The following is a 16,518-nucleotide window of genomic DNA, read 5'->3' as shown; positions in this document are numbered from 1 at the left end:
GCGATTCTGGGCGTCGGATCAAGATCCGAAGGAAGCTGGGCCGTTGGATCTAAAATAATCACTGCTGGAATGAATAGTTACCTCCCGCTGTAAAAGATCTCGTGCCACCGCGCGTAATTCCAGCGCCCCCCCTCCGAGGGCATTTTAGTCATTTCATTGTAGGGTATAAAATGTCGCCAGCTCCTCCCGTAGAACCCTAGCCGCCTCTTCTCTCCCCTTCCCAGCCGCTCGCCCCGCCGCCTCGCTCGCCCCGTCTCGCCCGCCCCGCCCCGCCCGTCCCGCTCGCCGTGGCCGTGGCCGATGACCGCGGCCCCGTCGTCCCGCCCTTCCCGCTCGCCTCCTTCTCTCCCTCCGGTGCCCGCCTCTCTCTCCCTCTCGCGCCCCCTCCCTGCCCCGCCGCCGCCGGCCGCCTCCGCCGCCATCGCCGCTCGCCCGGGCACCTATCCACGACCCCGCGACGCCCCTCTCCTCTTCCTCCCGCCTCACCCCTCTCTCTCTCTCTCTCCCCAAACCCTAACCCTAGCCACCAGCCTCCGCTCCCTGCCGCGCCGTATCCTCCTCCCCGCCCTCTCGGTCCTCAGCATGAGGAGCGCAGCTCGCTGTCGCAGCTGCTCCGCATCGCTGCTCCCTCGTCGAGCTCGCACGCCCCCGTCACCTGGAGGAGCGGCCGCACCATGGCCGGTGCTTTGCCGCCTCCAATTTTGGCCCCCGTCTCCACTTCATTCTTCATTAGGTTCTCTCTCTCTCTCTCTCTGACCTCTACTTTTTCCATGCCTGGGCTTGCAGGTCACCGCCTGGTGGGTGCTGGCTCGAAGGTGAGCTACACCGTTGAACTATTTGAAGTAATCTGCAAATAATCCCAGAGAATCAGGTTAGATGGAAACCTGCCTGAATCTTTAGGATAATATATCAGTATTACAGCTTTATTTTCGGTAATTTCAGGCTATTTGAACGGAGTTTGCTTTTAATTTTGCAAGCATGCAATGTTTATAAGCGGTCATTTACATTCAGGAAAACCACATGATGTCATCTCACTAGCTAAATATGTAAATCTGGTTCAGTGTTCTCTGAAGTTATACTACGTGGTTCAGTTCCAGTAACAGCCAGATGATGGCCCGTTCAGAAACACCTTTTCCGTCGTGGGTGCTCTCGCCCCCACTTGCCAAGGTGCGGCTCCCCCTCTTTTGCCTCCCATGTTCTACTCCAAAATGCTTCTTTTGTCTATCTTGAAGCTTCAGTTCCCTGAATTTAGTCTATCTTTTGAGTAGCAAGTTCCCTGAATTTTTTTCAAGCTTTAGTTTTGCATCTCAAGTATGATTGAAATGCACATTGTAATGTACAGAACATTCAAATCACTGAATGAATGCATAAAAAAGGAAAAAGGCAGCAATGAGGGAGAGGATATTTTTGCATCTCAGGTCTGAATGAGATGCACATTATAATGTCAATATCTCATCAGATTAATTGGTTTCTTGGGGGTCCTAATGAGTTTTCTGTGAAAAACTAGCTTAAATGGCAGCAAGTTTCGAATACAGTGTATGTTCTGTAGTTTCTTTAATAAGATCACTGAATATAGGTTTTTGGGGTCCTTGTATTGTTTATCATGTTTATCACTGCAATTTCATGATCCAATCGTTAAGAGTAAGTCTAAGATCATTTGGTCACAGAAATTTGATCTTGACTGACCATCAACTTGACAGATCAAAACCTGACAGAAATTGAGAGGTTCTGAACATCAACTTGACTGAACAAAGATCTTGACTGAAAGAACTTGTGCTTGGTCCTATGCATCTACTGTTTTGTTAATAGATCTTTTTTGTATCTTTCATTCTGTCTTGATCTTGACTGAGTAAATGTTCAGTGTGAGTACCAGCTACTCACCCATGTTCTTCTTTGTAGTCAAGTGTTCGCGGGGAAGCTCAGTTATGGCCAATTCATCTCAAAATAATGCAAACTCTTGCAGACTACTCAGGTAGCTATTGCTCCTAATCAAATGATGGTTTATCCTTTGAACTTGTTCACAAATGCAACTCTGGTCGCTGGCTTCTACATATGGACCATGTGGAGTACTCTGTATATTCAATATAGTGATTTTCTTTTGCTTATTTGATTTTTGGATTAATTTGTATATTCAACATATATTGTGGAAATCTTGAATTTTATAGAAACCTTTGTACTTGCATGGTCTAATGGTCTAATGTTGCGGGCAATGACAGGGATCATTCCATTTGAAGAGGCTCATGCTGCCCGGATTGCATTAAGCAAGCCATCTATGTCCCAAAGTTGAGGACCGTTTGGAGAAGAGGCCACCCAGGTAACCTTATCCAAGCTCAAACATTAATTTAATCACTATTTAGTTACCATACTTGCGTTCCTAGATGGATCTTTTGAGATTCCACAACTTTGATATTCTTACTTGGGATCATTTGATATGTGCCTTTGAAAATAACAGAACGGATCGTTCCTAGATGAATTCTTAGCTGATTTCACCGGGCTTCTCCCTTTACGCCAATATGAAATATATTAGCTGCAGTATATAGTCTAGGTTCATTTTAATGCGACTAAATGAGATAAAAATACTACCTGCTTATACCACTCGAGTATCCACCGTTAGGACGTTATGTTCCCTGTGACCACAACATAACCTTTTTGACTTATTATCCCTAAAAAAGCTAACTCTTTTTCACAAGCTGAAAAGACAATCTGATCTGCTACATTTGGTCTGAAATTTTCTTCTTGTGTGTCCAGATGATAAAGAGGATGCCTTTGATCAATTGGAAATCACTTATTTTTCTAGGATATATAGATTTCTTGAATTAGCCACAATATACTTTTATGTCATCTAATATATGTCTCCCAATTAGGCGCACATATACAAGTTTTCATCGTTGTTGTTCTTGCCTGTTGCCTCCCCCCCCCTCTATCGCTTCGCTAGGTGAGGGACCCCTCTCCTTTCCTTCCAATTTGTTGGGTTTTGCTTTGTGCCATCATTTGAGTGGTCGACAGGCGCAGAAAGAAAGGGAGGACAAAGTACTTCTCTCCTAAGTTAGTTTTATATTTATTTGTCTGAATTTTAGTTTAAATAACACGACACCCAATGGCATACATGATAATTTCAACTGTTTTTGGGGGTAAATGACAATTATAGTAAATTAAAATGACCCCATTAGTCATATCTATTATCTCTTTATGGGTTTATCTTTCTACGTACTGCCACAAAAATATTAATTGTTCTGCATATATCGGTTGAGTTTAATTCAGCTTTAGGAATCAGGACATGTGATAGATGGTGTGCGCATTTGATTTCAGAATGTTGTTAGCGCAACATGCATGATATTCGTGCATTACCTACATGTATGTTAGTCCCAAAATGACTTTTTAAACTATAGATGGTACCACTGAAATATTTTGAACCACATCCCGATTTCTCATTTGCTTCTCTGTTTACATGACCCACAAGCACTTGGTTTGTTTTTATTCAACAGTACTAGAATCCTGTATAAAACCAAGAGTTAACTACACTATAATGCTATTTTGGTTTATATAGGAGAGCAGTAGCTTGCGTTGCGAGAGGCTTAGGCGAAGGAATATACTATGGTCTATGGATCAGTCTGGGAACAAGAATAACTATTGAAATTGTTAGTGTGGACATTGTCCATAGCAAGGTAGCGAGCTAGCTAATATTAGCCGAATAGTGGACCGGGTGTTGAATAATTGTTATAAGAAGAATTAAAGGAGATGGATTGTGAAATGTCCATGCTAAGATATGGAGGGAAAAAGACCGGCGTCTCTTAGGTTATTATACTTCTTAATTGAGTTGTGAACACATCAGCTATTTCAACATCATCTTTACTTGATCTGTAGTTGCATATCCCTGCTATAATCTTGTGATATAGTCTGTTCTGACTATCACGCTTCTTAATTTCCAATATATTAATCCAACAATTACAGCATAGCCTGATAGGCATTCTTATCTTTCGCTCATTCTTTGGTTCAATTTTGAACTTGGTTGTTTTCAAGGTTCTGCTGTACAGCCATGCATCCACAGGATGGTTGAAAAGCGGGTGGCACATGTCAAGCTGCGGGAAGCTCAGGGCACGATAATCAGCTTCAGCTGCATCAATGCAACTGTAAGTATTTTTGAATTTGTACTCTACTAAATACAATCTCAAGTGTATATTTTCTTCTGACATGTTTATCTGCTGTCTTTTGTAAGAATAAGATCAATATCAGTAACATGTTTATCTAATTTGGTTGTATGTGCTTTGGGCTTCTATGAATATGCAGCGCTGGTCGATGGTCCTGCTACCCTAGGTGATGAGGGGGATGGTACTTCAAGGTATATGCTTCTACTTGCCTCCTGTGCTTCCTGTTTGATCCATCGATACCGAATAAGTGGGTCTGACTGTTTTCCCTCCCTGTAGTGAACTAAGGGGTGTGTCATTGCTGATGAGACCCCCTCCCTTTAAAACCAAAAAGGCAAGGCTAGCACTCGGCCTTTTATCAACCTTTTAATGGAACTTGGTATTACTCTTTGTGAATATGAAGTCAAAATTAATAATTAATAAAGGCAAAATATACCTTTTATGTTTATTCACAGTTGTCATCACGAAGGTTGCTGAGTTTTTTTGTGCTCACACACCCTGATCAGTTCTCCTAGAGCATTGTAATTAACAATCATCCGTAGTTGATTTCATGACCGGTGGGCTTTCAGCAAATAAACAATCAGAAGGAATCAATAAGAATATAATCCGTTGAGTTCAACATCCTCCAATAATATAATCATGCCTCGATTGGAATTAGTACTACAATATATAACATCTTCTTTTTGTAGATTTTTTATTTATATGTGTCTATATGGTTTTCCATGAAAATCCAAAAGGGCATCGAAGTGTTGGAGCTTGGATCTGGGGGTGCATTGGTGAGCCATCCCTTCTCCCACACTGGCTTCTCTGTTATTTTTGTGCATATCATGCCTTGATTTGTGCTCAGTTGGTGTGAAATGTGCAAGCAAGCTATGTGTGCGATCTACTGCCCGTTATCATGTGTCACAAACTACTATAAATGCATATTAATGCCCCTTTATTATATATGTCTACTGCCTTTTACATTCTCTAGGGCTAAGCCACTACTTTCTTCTATTGTGTTTTGTTATACCTTTTAAACATGCACCGTATGCCATAGATTGGTATGACATGTACAACCACTGATATGTGCGAAGAGATGTGACGTATCTTGATGTTTTTACTGAACCATTATTATTCTGGGTGCATAACGATTGTATGGTACTATCATTTCTTTTATATCATTGTTTGCATCACCAGGTGTTTACGCTAAAACAAGTCTGTTGCTGCAAGTCTTGCAAGAAATTTGGGTGACAAGGCGTCTGGACGGAACTATCTATCCATCTATCTATCTATCTAATACTAGAGGCTGGGGCGCGCCCTGGGCGCGCCTCTTAGGCGTGAGTGTGCGCACTAATACTGCTTATGCAGTTGTCTACGTGTTTATATAGTCCAAATTAGCGCTAGTTTTCTGCTTCTAATACACTTGCTGAAACTGAACGTCTGTCATGAATGGTACGTCTAGAGACGATGGACAATGAGAGACTAAATTTTGTAAACTCAAGCATCCACAAAATAAAATCATTAGGTGATGATGATGTATGATAACCACTGGATATAGGCAAAGACTCCTCAATTAAATTTTTGAATAGTAAAAGAGAATCATAGAAAACCTATGATCTGGACTAAAATTCTGAATCGTAAAAGAGAATTACAGCAAGCCTATGATCTGAACTACAACCGAGGAGCTTCTAGCTTGATAGCTTCATAGATCCGACCTTTGAAATTCCCCACAAACCTCCATGGTACGGCCTACAGGAACAAGCAAACAACAAAATTATCGCTCTGACCAGGATAGCATTTAATCCAAAGGAGAGATAGGGTATCGATGCGCGACGGCTTGCCATTTCCTCTTTGAAATTGCCAGCCATGCACTTGAAAAAAATACTTCAAATAATTATACTATTTGCCCATGAAAAAACAATCAATTACTAAGGCAACACCACGAGATGGAATAGGGCCAAGGTTGGACAATCCAATTCTCGATTCAGTGGCAGTTGGTTGTGGTCTCACAAGGACCGTCCAATCCTTGATTCAGCACCAATTCCTTCCTCAATGCGGAGGTTGCCCCTATGATCGCCCCTCCGCTTCTTTCGGCATGTCAACCCTCTATGCTCCAAAATGTACCACCCCCTCTCTTAGAATCATTAAAGTCATGCAAGATAATCTTCATCCTCGTCTCGACTCTTAACCTGAAAGAAGCAGGAGAAGCATCTCTGCCATGTGAAAGACCTCACATCAAAGATGATGCCAACTGAAGACTGAAGAACCATAGAGCCTTCCATGGAACATAAAAAGTACACAATTGCTTTATGGGGCGCCCCATTGGCGCGCCACTTGAGGGGCATCTGGGCGGTGCCAGGTAGATGCACGGTCCTTTCACTTTCCTTTTTTGATCTGGATAGCAGCACCATGTACATGCAATTCTTGATGAAATTATTATATTGGCGCATCATGTAAGGAAGAAACTGAAATGTCATGCTATCACAGGCAAACCCGTAGCGATATAATAGCATCGACAGGAGCATCTTGCTGTTTGACAACGTAAGATACGTTAAAGAAATTACGCGCGCGTCGGGCACGGCGGCGGCAGTCTCTTGATGCCTCCCTCAAACCGTGCGGCCGACAACAAGAGGAGCATGCTCGGCTTGTCCGCCATGTGCTTCATCACCCGGTGCGCGTTGCCGATGACTCGCCACATCCTTGCCAGCCTATACATACAACACAACAACGAGAAACATCAATCAAACACTTGTGGGTGGGGGGAGTCGATCAAGCACACTATAATGGAACACACATACATTCAGATTGGCTCCACGAGCTGCGGTAGGAGCTCATTGTCATGGATGGCGACCCAGCAACGACCCTCCAGGACATGGCGTCGACTGAGGCGAGGGAGATGTTGAGCTTGGTCCGGAGGTCCATGATGGCTTGCCCTGGTCCTCTCGATGGCAAACGGCTCCGCACCATTGGCGTCCTGGCTCCTCAGCTTCCCTGCATGCAAATGTGTTTCATTTCATATCTTTGGCATGATTTGCTATGAACTTCTAATGATTGTATGAATTCTGGGAGAAGCAAGTGTGCTCGATCGAACGTATCCTGACTTTAGGCTCTCGTTGTGCCTTTGGAAGAGCTGGAATGGCTCCGGTGAAGCTTCACAGACGCCGACTTGCTCGTCGCCGTCGTCATCCTCAACGTCCCCTCCCGGAGCAGTTGTTTGATCTGTCTATGTCCAAGATAGCAATAATCAATGCTACAATCTACATTATCCTTATATTCTGTGAATCTATTTTCTCAAATCAGATATCAAAACTATTAATCCTTAATTTAGGGCACCTCATTTTCTTTCAGAGCTTCCATAGGAAAGAGCCAACAAATAGGAACAAAAGGAAATAGTGGTCAAGATAAAAAAAACCTGCCTCCAGTTCTTTGCTGCAAGGACTTTCTTCAGCAAACATTTGTAACACTGGTTATAATTATTTCAGTTCTTAAAAATGCATGGGACGAATAGGAGACAATAGAGGAATATCAAGGTATGATCTTGGGATAGGATGACTCAAATTAATTGAAGGCTCACTGAAATGAGTCAGGCATACCATGCAATATGAAACAACTTTCTTCAAATTGTGGAAGGAACTACCTTTGTTGTTCCATTGCTCGATAGACGTCGAATTAGTGTAAAGTAATTCTGTTTCTGTCTATCTGCTATGTTATTATCCTACAAAAAAAGCAAAATTAATTATACCAACATATGTTTATAAAAACCACATCAGACAGATATTAGATCAAAACGGCCAAGAAAGAATCAATGAAGTTTAAAGTCTCCACCCTCTAGATCAACATTAGATTGTAGACTTGACAGCGAAATCGGTTATGTGCAACTTCTTTCATCAAACTTTGCAAAAGTTACACCGATTAACCTTTTTTTAACACTGCCAAATTTGTTTAACACAACTCGAATGACCTTGTTATTCAAATATGAGAAAAGTTATAGCTTAATGATTAACAAAAGCTTAAAGGGGGCAGCCCCAGTGCATGTAGCTCCCGCTTGCGCAGGGTCTGGGGAAGGGTCCGACCACTTTGAGTCTATTGTACGCAGCCTTTCCCTACATTTCTGCAAGAGGCTGTTTCCAGGACTTGAACCCGTGACCTCATGGTCACAAGGCAGCAGCTTTACCACTGCGCCAAGGCTCCCCTTCTTAATGATTAACAAAAGCTTGTTTTCTTGAAAAGTGTATCCAACTTTTAGGAGAAGGTTACACAATATTTTACTAAACTCAATGCTTTTCAGACTGTTTTTAAAAATCAATGCATCCCTCATCCTATCATGTTTTTCTAGAACCTACTACAAATTCTTGAAAGAATAGTACACCATGACATAGTAATGCAATTTCTAGAGTTGAACCTATCAAATTGGGAGATACATACTTGAATTTGTACCATTGTTCCTGCCATCTTCTCTCGGTGCACACTGTGCCTGCATGAACGACCAACTTCAGTTATAAGGATTGTACAAAAGTAGACTTAGTTATAAATCAAAAGGGGTAAGGAATAAACATTGCAACATATATACTCCCTCCGTTCCAAAATAGATGACTCAACTTTGTATTAACTTTATACAAAGTTGAGTCATCTATTTTGGAACGGAGGGAGTAGTTCCTAATATTTAGTTAGCTTCATAAAGTAGGACCATAAATTCCACACCAAGTGAGTTGATATTCGACAATGTACAAAAAGAGACGAGAGAATTTATATATGGACACTAACAACAAAATCTGACTGAATCTAGTATAATTATTCCTCTCTATAATGTATAGCTGCTGTATTAGAAGGATCTAAAGCTACAATGTCATGTCTCCTACTGGCTCTTACATAGTTATAACTGGATTACTATGTAATTATGTTATTGAAACAATACATTAGCACATGCAGTCTGCATGTCAAGTATTCTCTAAGAATAAGTTTAGGTATATGTCACAGTAAAATCAGAGTAGTGATTGTTTAAGAGAAAATTGGTAGTTCGCTTTGTTTCCTATATCCAGTTGTCTCCAGTAAGAGTTTTACTACAAGCAAAAAGCTTGGAAGAAATCTGAATCCTTAAATCCATAATTAAAATCTACAGAAGTAATTAGAGGGCACAAATAAAGGAAAGAAAAATATATTACTTGTCTTCCAGGTGGTATCCTGGTACCTCTTCTCCCATTAATAAAACAGAATGATTGCCAGCAGTGGCGGAGCCAGGATTCAAGTATAGGGGGGGCCGAGTACATATATTGATCTAATCTCGTTGTTAATTACTCATCGCTGCTACTAAAATTATCGATCGTTGGGGGGGGGGGGGGGGGCAGGCCCCTGCTCGTCCCCCCTTGGCTCCACCCCTGATTGCCAGACATCTCATCAAGGGCGGAATTCAGTGCTTCACACGGTCATCCAAATTGCAAGCGAAGAACTGCATAAATTTCCCACACAAATTCAGAGCGTAAATAGAGCAGAATATTACTTCTGGAGACAAACACATCACTTCTAAAATGTAACAACCAAGCATATTAACAAACTAATACGAGAAACATTCTCAGTGCCCAATAACATGACTAATTAACTGAATGTTCAGTTCTTTCAATCTTGTGAAACCAGAAAAACCCACCTAAAGAAGTCCTTGCAGAAAAGGAAAGTCCACACACCTAGCAACCTCGACAAATACCTCCCCATCACTATCGATCAGAATTCTTAATCACCTTTTCACGCATGCCTCTTCCGAAAATGTTAGCACCCGTGAATGTCAGGTCATACAAATTCTTAATGTATAATGGACCCATCAAATTTGCGACGTGCTCATGCTTGCAAATCAATTTCTCAAATTTACAGTACTAACCAAACAGAATTGTTGTTCGATGTCGCCCCCATCAGTGATGAGGCATTTGTAAGGAGGTGAAGTTATTAACACCATGATGAATAGAGCATTGTGTTATAATACACGAATACAACAGAATAAATAAATAAATGTCATAGCAGTATAGCATGGTTTTCCCAGAATATGACATCTCAAATTTTCAGCTTACAATAGAGCACTCTGTGTTTTAGACATTTGAGTATTACCACACAATTTAAATCAGCGAGTATCTAGTTCATAGAAGATGTTAGAAGATATTACAAACCTCATCTACTGCATTATCAAGAAGTTCAGATATAGCTGCACATTAAGAGAAAAGTTATTAGATAAATATTTTACATGGTGGCGTAAGTATCTTGAACACCAAACATAAAGAAGAGAAGTCATGAGAGTACCACACCGTCTAGTTTTTCTACCTTCTTATCCAACAGACATTCCAATATTAAGCATTTGATTTCTAGTCAGTGGTCAAACTATAATATTCCCCAAACAGAAATAGCAAGGGAGAAATGAATAACATGTGTTTTTAGTATTAATGCAACAAAGATACTCAAATAAACCAACAAGGAATTCATCTTCTTTATGTAAGGAAAATGGATAGAGCAGAGTACAATCAGGAAGGCAAAATGGAAAAGAGATAGTAAAATAGATTAACATATAATGGATGTATTGATGACAAAGATATTCATGTAACTGAAACAGTAGGCAAAACTGAATCTTAATGTGCATTTAGCACATTCGAAACGCCAATCGATTCATGTGGTGTATGAGCAGCGAATCTGTACTTTTGGATGAAAACTTGAACGATTAGAGAGTCAAATGAAGTTGTAGCTGTCTCAATCATCTAAAAAACTATCTGCTGCACCACTTCTAAAATTGGCAACTTATTTGTTGTTTCTTTGTAGATCATTGTATTTTAAATGGCACAAACAAGTTCAGTTCTTGTTTTAAAGTGCACACCATGGCAGAATTGATCTGAAATCCATCTTCAGACAGTCACAAATAACAATCTTGCTCAAAATCTCTAAGAAGAAAAATAAGAACCAACCGAACTATCTTGCTTGGAACCTTATACAAGAAAAGCTACAGTACACTGGTATTTGTTGTTTCTCTGTAGATAACTGAATTTTAAACGCCAGCAACAAGTTCAGTTAAGTTTTTCCTATTAAAGCATACAGCACAGCTCAATTGATTTCAAATCCATCTTTATACAGCGGCACATAACAATCTTTCTCAGAATCTCTAGTAACAAATAGAAGAACGAACTGAACAATCTCACTTGAAATCTCATACAAGAAAAGTTACAGTAAACCTGTATTTGCTGTTTCTTTGCACATAACTAAATTTTAAACGGCACAAACTTATTTCTTGAAAGCACATCCAAATAACATTACCTCGATGCCGCCCAGTTTATTTCAACCAATTGAATAGAAATTCTAGACCTTCACATGTGAACCGAAAATTTAAAACTAATAAGATTGAGCGCTACCTGCTCCTCACACTCAGGCCAAATATCGTAACAAACCAGCAAGGTATGCATCTTATCTCCCATCAGGTCAAATATTGTAACAAACCAACAAGCAATGTATCTTGTAGTTACCTGGTACCCTTTGTTCTACAAACTGAGAACTATCAAACTATTACATCTCCACCAAACCAAACCAAATCAGAGAATGGATTGGCAAGGGCGTGAAACCTACGAACGCCCACTTGTGGGAGGTCGGGCTGATGTGGAGGAACCTAGGATGCACGCAGGCATGGTCGAAGTCCCCTGTCTGCAGCGCATATGAGACCGGGCAAACAAAATGGAGTTGGAATTTCGCGGAAACCAGGGAGGCTGGGGATCAAAGAGACAAACCGTGGAACTGTGTGAAAGATACTGAGCATGGACCTGTGTTCTTATTTATAGCTCTAACTGCATGTACCATATGGATAAAAAAATATCTATCATTTCTAATGAAATGGTAAGATTTCTTGATCTTCAATAAAGATGTGTACATAAATATCACTAAACTCGATGCTGCCTTGTGATAATCTCATGGTGATGTTTCTTCTTACTTTTATTTATTTATATCATGTTTGAGTAAGTATGTTAAACCTGGATTACTACTAACTTGAACATTATCTGCATAACCACAACGTCGGGACCGGCACCCTCGCGCCAAGGCGCGTTACCGATCTAGTGTTCTCATATATGAACGCTCCTATCTGTTTCTATATTTGAAATGCTATATATGATCGTTAGCAGCCTTCGAGGCGATTTGCTAGGTGCGGCAAGGTCCTAAGTTTGAGTCCTCGCAAGATCACTGTTTATGGTTGTTGGTATTTTTTTGTCGCTTCTAATAGAAGACAAGTAATTTCTTGTTGTTCAAAAGAATGTTTATTGTCATTATGAAATGTAAAAGAAGTTAGTATCATTACGAAAATGAAAAGGAAAGGAAAAGAAAAATAAAATAAACAAAGCAGAGCGAGCACGCGAGCGACTGCACTAATGGGCCGGCTCAATTCGTCCTAATGTCCAACCAGGCAGTCAGCGATCCTTGCCACATCAGCGAATACCAGATTTTAGTAGGCACGAAAAGCCCTCCGCTGCTATCAAGAAAAGCTAAACACCCTCAAGGTTCAAATAGTCCTGGATCAGAGAGTTACGTGTGTTGATTTCCAGAATTACAAGTTCAGAGTTTGATTTAATTTTGATCTACAAGTTCAAGTTTTGTTTTGGACTTTTTCCATGGGGTGAAACCTGTTTAATGAAAACGTAAACACCATTCAAATATGCCACCCAAACAAAGTTGACACACTCATAAATTTCGTGGCCCAAAGAATCCCGAAGTTTGACCCCCACCCCGCAGAAAAAAAAATCTCGTATCCCTCATCCACACAGCTGACAACCCAAAACCGCAACAAAACAACAACAACCACAAAGACAAGGAAATAAAAATGAAGAAAAGAATAACCAACCAGGAATTGGAAGGACAAACCAAGCATCTTCTGCCATGTGGTTGGAGGAGCAGGAAGACATGATGCCTAGCTTGATAAATCTGACCTGAAACAGCAAGAAAAGAGAACAGAGGATTTTCTCCGTGATATGGTGGTTAACAGGTTCGGGAAGTATATATAGATTTTTTTAATCTTGGAGGACAATTATATGGAAGAAAAACGGAGTACGGAAGGTGTCCCAGGTGGGCACAACCCACCTGGGCGCGCTAGACTCTTGTGCCCACCAGGGGACGCTTCCTGAAAGTTTCTTTATTTCCAAAATTCTAAAATATTCCAAAACTGACAAAAAATATTTTTGCGGATTTTTCGGAGTCCGTTTACTTATAGTATCACGTACCTCCTTATTTGACGATTCTGGAGTGTTCCGGAAGGACTCTTTTACATGCTCTTCCGGTGTCAAAGTTTGGATAATATTGCTTTCGACATTAATAGGCGTACCTGAGCTATAATGCTTTATTCATTGTCCGTTGACAACTTTCGGGTTAGTACCTTCGGAATTATTTATTTTGATGGCACTGGACTGGTAAACCTCCTCGATGACATATGGGTCTTCCCATTTCGAGAGGAGCTTCCCTGCAAAAAAATCTAAAACGAGAGTTGTACAAAAGAACATATTCTCCGACTTTAAACTCACGCTTTTGGATTCTTTTTTCATGCCATCTTTTAACATTTTTTTGAATAACTTTGCATTTTCATAAGCTTGGGTTCTCCATTCATCTAATGAGCTAATATCAAGTAATCTCTTTTCACCAACAAGTTTGAAATCATAGTTGAGTTCTTTAACTGCCCAGTATGCTTTATGTTCTAACTCAAGAGGCAAATGACAAGCTTTTCCATAAACCATTTTATAAGGAGACATATCCATAGGATTTTTATATGCTGTTCTATAAGCCCAAAGTGCATCATCTAATTTCTTAGACCAATTCTTCCTGGACCTATTAACAGTCTTTTGCAAAACTAATTTTATTTCTCTATTGCTAAGTTCAACTTGACCACTAGATTGAGGATGATAGGGTGATGCAATTCTATGGTTAACATCATACTTAGCAAACATTTTACGGAAAGCACCACGAATAAAGTGTGAACCACCATCAGTCATTAAATATCTAGGGACTCCAAACCTTGGGAAAATAACCTCCTTAAACATTTTAATAGAGGTGTTGTGATCAGCACTACTGGTTGGAATAGCTTCTACCCATTTAGTAACATAATCAACAACAACCAAAATATGTGTATACCCATTAGAGAAAGGAAAATGCCCCATGTAATCAAATCTCCAAACATCAAATGGTTCAACAGCAAGTGAATAATTCATAGGCATTTCTTGATGCTTACCGATATTACCTATTCTTTGGCATTCATCACAAGATGAGACATACTTACGAGCATCCTTGAAGAGAGTAGCCCAATAAAATCCAGACTGCAATACCTTATGAGCAGTTCTATCTCCAACATGATGCCCTCCATAAGCCTCGGAGTGACATTTCCGTAGGATTTGTCCCTGTTCATGCTCAGGTACACAACGTCTAATAATACCATCTACTCCTTCTTTATAAAGATGTGGGTCATCCCATAAGTAATGTATTAAATCATAGAAGAATTTTTTGTTTTGTTGGTAAGTAAAGCTAGGTGGTAAATATTTAGCAATGATGTAATTAGCATAGTCAGCATACCAAGAGTACTGTGAGAAACATTTATTGCAGCTAACTGCTCATCAGGAAAACTATCATCAATAGGTAATGGGTCATCAAGCACATTTTCAAGCCTAGACAAGTTATCAGCTACGGGGTTCTCAGCTCCTTTTCTATCAATAATATGCAAATCAAATTATTGTAAGAAGAGAACCCAACGAATAAGTCTAGGTTTAGCATCTTTCTTTTCCATAAGATATTTAATAGCAGCATGGTCTGTGTGAACAGTTACTTTAGAATCAACAATATAAGGTCTAAATTTATCACAAGAAAACACCACCGCTAAGAATTCTTTTTTAGTTGTGGCATAATTTCTTTGAGCACTATCTAGAGCTTTAGTAGCATAATGAATAACATTCATTTTCTTATCAACTCTTTGTCCTAGAACAGCACCAATAGCATAATCACTAGCATCACACATAATTTCAAAAGGCAAGTTCCAATCAGGAGGTTGAACAATAGGCGTAGAGATTAAAGCTCTCTTGAGTGTTCCAAAGGCTTCAAGACAATCATCATAAAAAAGGAATATCCTTTTGCAAAAGATTAGTAAGAGGCCTAGAAATTCTAGAAAAGTCCTTAATAAACCTCCTATAGAAACCAGCATGACCTAGGAAACTACGAATACCTTTGATGTCCTTAGGACATGGCATTTTCTCAATTGCATCAACCTTAGCTTGGTCTACTTCAATACCTCTTTCAGAAATTTTATGACCCAAGACAATGCATTCATTAACCATAAAGTGACACTTCTCTCAATTCAAGACAAGATTTGTTTGTTCACATCTCTGCAAAACTCGATCAAGATTGCTTAAACAATCATCAAAAGACTTCCCATAAACAGAAAAGTCATCCATGAAGACATCAAAAATCTTTTCACAAAAATCAGAGAATATAGCCATAATGCATTTTTGAAAGGTAGAAGGTGCATTACATAAACTAAAAGGCATACGTCTATTAGAATAGGTTCCAAATGGACAAGTAAAAGTGGTATTTTCTTGATGAGGTTGAGAAACATGTATTTGTGAGAAGCCAGAATATCCATCAAGGAAGCAAAAGTGTGTGTGCTTGGATAATATTTCAAGCATTTGATCAATAAAAGGCAAAGGGTAATGATCTTCTCTAGTAGATTTATTTAATTTTCTAAAATCAATTACCATTCTATAGCCTGTAACAATTCTTTGTGGAATAAGTTCATTCTTATCATTAGGAACAGCAGTAATACCTCCTTTCTTAGGGACACAATGAACAGGACTTACCCATCTACTATTAGCTATAGGATAGATTATACATGCTTCCAGAAGTTTTAATATTTTCGTTCTTACCACCTCTTTCATCTTCGGATTTAACCGACATTGGTGATAAACAACTGGTTTAGCATCAGGTTCCATATTAATTTTGTTCTGACATAGAGTGGGACTAATGCCCTTTAAATCACCAAGAGTATATCCAATAGCAGCTCGGTGCTTCCTTAGAACTTCAATAATCTTTCTTCTTCATGTTCTGAAAGGTTAGCACTGATAATAACAGGATATATTTTCTTTTCATCAAGATAAGCATATTTCAAAGTGTCTGGCAATTGTTTTAATTCAAACACAGGATTGCCTTTAGGTGGAGGAGGACCTCCAAGAGTTTCAATAGGCAAATTGTGTTTAAGTAGAGGATATTGTTCAAAGAAAATCTTATCTATTTCATTTCTTTCATGCATATGTAAATCATTTTCATGGTCTAGCAAATATTGTTCTAAAGGATCAGTAGGTGGCACAACAATATATAGAAGCAAGACCAATTAATTCATCCTTGCTAGGCAATTATT

General features: G+C 39.7%; 1 long non-coding RNA gene across 1 annotated transcript; it reads left to right on the top strand.

The window, feature by feature from the left end:
- Window positions 1–3,036: 3,036 nt before the first annotated feature.
- LOC123180519 (uncharacterized) lies at window positions 3,037–4,793 on the top strand. Its single transcript, XR_006491086.1, has 3 exons — window positions 3,037–4,130; window positions 4,288–4,339; window positions 4,425–4,793. It is a non-coding gene; the product is annotated as an uncharacterized lncRNA (long non-coding RNA).
- Window positions 4,794–16,518: the final 11,725 nt, after the last annotated feature.

The sequence above is a fragment of the Triticum aestivum genome, chromosome 1A, assembly GCF_018294505.1.
Source record: "Triticum aestivum cultivar Chinese Spring chromosome 1A, IWGSC CS RefSeq v2.1, whole genome shotgun sequence".
Classification (NCBI taxonomy): Eukaryota; Viridiplantae; Streptophyta; class Magnoliopsida; order Poales; family Poaceae; genus Triticum; species Triticum aestivum.
The sequence above is the reverse complement of the archived record's forward strand: the minus strand, read 5'-3'. Positions and strand labels throughout refer to the sequence as shown.